Below are 3483 nucleotides of genomic sequence, written 5' to 3'. Positions count from 1 at the left end.
GTATCAAGTGAAATTTCGTAAAGCAATAAGTATTTATACAATTAAATCAAGATAATGTTGTTGTACCTACCTAAAAAGTGTATCATCAATCGACTAAAAAATGTATCCCTTTCAAAGATATATTCCTAAATTTTTTGGAGGCAAATTAGCTAAATCCCAATTAGCTAGCTCATTTTCCCTCTTGTTACCTTCCCGGTAGATGTGATTGACTGTTAGTTTGTCAAAATACTTGCATAACTCGACATTCTTAGAGAGTTCAACATCTCATTTCCAATTAGTAAGAAATCCCTTTCTTAGGACACTAATAATAATTGTTGAATCTCATACTATTTCTATTTTTTCTTAGTCCTAATTCCTTACATCAAATTAGACCCTCTACCAATGCTAAGATTTTTTCCAAATTATTTGTGGTAACCCCTATCGATTTAACAATTTATGCTATCTTTTTGCCTTCATCATCATTAATACTACACCCAATGCTTTCTTTACCTGGGTTACCCCTAGAGGCCCCATCAAAATTTATCATAAACCATCCTTTCTTAAGCATTTTCCAAACACACTCTTATCTAGGATTGATTCCTTTAGATTCCTCTCTACCAATAAAGGGGGGAATTTTGAAAGCTATCCATTGACCATGCATCTTTACATCCCAGTGTGTCATCACTGCCATTAGTTTTTTGTTGGTGAATTCAAAAATAGAGGATTCTATCTTATTAACCCATTGCTTGACCTCCATTTTCTTGCCTTGAAAAATTCTTCTATTCCTTTCCTTCCAATGTTCCTAGAGGATAATGTAGGGAGAGGACATCTAAATATTCTTATAAATGCTATCATGTTTTAACAAAGGCCACATTGAGAGCATGATAGCTCCAACACATTTAAGAGAAAAACCATTTCTAAAAAGACTTAGAGTAGGGAAAGTTAAGGAACAAATGATCAAAAATTTCCTCCTCATATTCACATAGGGGACATTTGCTAGGGCCTTGACAACCCATTCTCCTAAATCTTTCAACTATGAGGGCATGTTTGTGGAGGACCACACATGTAAAAGAAGTGGCCTTAGGAAGACATTAAATATCTCAACATAAATTGATAGGTAACTGATGTTTTGGAATGTCCTTGTGATGATTCTAAAAATTTATAACCCATCCTGGAGCTATAGATGCCTCTCTTGCAACCATCCTAAATTTGAACATCTTTACCCCTTTTGAACAAAACTTTCCTAGAAAGTAATAATTTAATCACAATATCCTTTTCACTAGACAAAATTTCTACATGACTAGTGTCGTTCCAATGCCATCTTATCCCATCCTCTTAAAACACCCAGCTATGACTTTAAATCCTCAAATACTCCATAGAATTAAGGGGAGGAAGATATTTTCCTAAAGGTTTAGAACCTCCCCAAGGATCATGCTAGAAGAGAGCCTCACCTCCATCCCCTACATTCCAAGTAAGTTTATTTTGGGTAATGTTTTGGCATCTTAATAAGAAGTTTTAGATCCTAGATCCCTTGGGGAGATTGGCTTACCTAAATAGGTTAATAGGATCTGGGGATGCAAGGTATTTATGAGTTAAAATCTTAACTCATTTAAGATTAGGGAATTTAAGAATTCCTTGAAGTATCTTGGCCTCTAATTCTTTCCCTTGATTTTTTTATATTTTTAATGTCCTTCCCTTAGATCATTCAACCTACAAACTATATCCCATGAAAAAAAAAGGAACTTCTTGTTCTCTTCTGAGCCTTGCTAGAAGAAGGTTCTAAGGAGTCTATTAGTCTCATCAAGTTTACTATGAGGAAGATCCAAATAGGAAAGTTGGTAGATTGGTCAAGCTACTAGAAGAGATTAAACCAAAGTCAGTAAGCTTGCTATCAATAACCATTTCCCTTTCCAACCAACAATTTTCTTGTTAAGCTTATCTATTATTGGATCCCAAAGTTTAGTTGAAAAAATACCATAATTAAGCAACAAACCTAAATATCTATAGGGAAGGGAGCCCTTATTGAAGTCAAATATATTACAAATCTAATCTTCCAAGCTTGGGTTGGTATTAAAAAATAATATGGTAGATTTTCCTTTGTTAATTTCCTAACTCAAGGCTAATGAATACTCCTTTAAGATAGTATTAAATGTTGAGTCTTCTTCTAAAGAACTCTATCCATAAAGCATGAAGTCACCAAAAAAATATTGATGGTTGGTTGACTCAATTCCACTAGTGATAGAAATGCCTTTGATGATGCCTAAGAACCTAGCTTTGGAAATGGATCCACCCAAAGCCTCTTCCATAAGGATAAAGAGGAAAGGAGAGACCAGATCTCCTTGCCTGAATCCCCTACTAGAGATACTAAAGAAGCTTATTGGAGTGCTATTAACCAAGATGGAAGATTTGGCATAGATATACATTCATAGATTAACTCAATCCACTATTTGGAGAATCAAAAGGCTTCCATGTGCTTACATAAGAACCTCTAATCCACTCTATCATATGATTTTTTAATGTATAATTTGATAAGCATACTTGGTTCTTTATTATTTTGGACAGAATGGATTGCCTCCTGTGCTATAATGACATCATCATATATGGATTTGCTAGGTACAAATCTAGTTTTCTCTTTGCTAATAAGGTTTAGTAAGATAGTCTAAAGTTTTATGTTCATGGTCTTAGTGAAAAGTTTGTAGAGGATATTGCAAAGAGCTATAGATCTATAAATTAAATTTTTCAGCTTTATTTTTTAAGGATAAGTGTTATAAACATATTTTTTATCTCCTTCAAAAATTTACCACAATTCCTCACCCCCTCAAGAGAATTACTTGCATCACCTCCAATATAGTCCCAACATTTTTGGAAAAATAAATTAGGGAAACCATCCAACCCTAGAGATTTATCCAAGTTCATTTGATTAAGATCTGTCTCAATTTCTTGTTTAGTGAACTTCTACATCAGCTTTTTATTTTGATTCAAGGAAATAGGTTTGGGAATATTTGCAAGCATTACTTGTTGATGCCTAAGGTTTGAACTTACTGAGTTATTGTAGATATTCTCAAAGTAGGAAATGGCCTCCTAGTTAATATCATCAAGAGATTCCATAATAGAACCATCAATACTTTTGATGCTTGAGATTCTATTGTCCATCTATATTCTTCTCCCCTATCTCTAACCACATTTCCCTAAGCTTCTATCTCCAAAAGAGATCTTATTTCACTAGAACTTCCTCATATTCTTGTATCACTCCCTTCTCTTCTAAATAATGAGGTTCCCTCATCCCATGAGCTAGAACCTCTTGGTAAAGATTTTCTTATTTGTATTCTAGCATAGGTTTTTGTTCAAAGATGTTACCATAGAAATTCAAATTTCATTCTTTTAGTTTCCATTTTATGATCTTAATCTTACTGACTATTGGAATATTTTAGAACCCAAGACCTCTTTTTTCTCCCATCATTTCTTGATTAGATTTTAGACAATTTGCATCTTTGAGCCTCATTT

The sequence above is a fragment of the Cupressus sempervirens genome, chromosome 2, assembly GCF_028749045.1.
Source record: "Cupressus sempervirens isolate cs-2001-9-10 chromosome 2, ASM2874904v1, whole genome shotgun sequence".
In the NCBI taxonomy this organism is placed as follows: Eukaryota; Viridiplantae; Streptophyta; class Pinopsida; order Cupressales; family Cupressaceae; genus Cupressus; species Cupressus sempervirens.
This window is presented reverse-complemented; position numbering follows the sequence as displayed.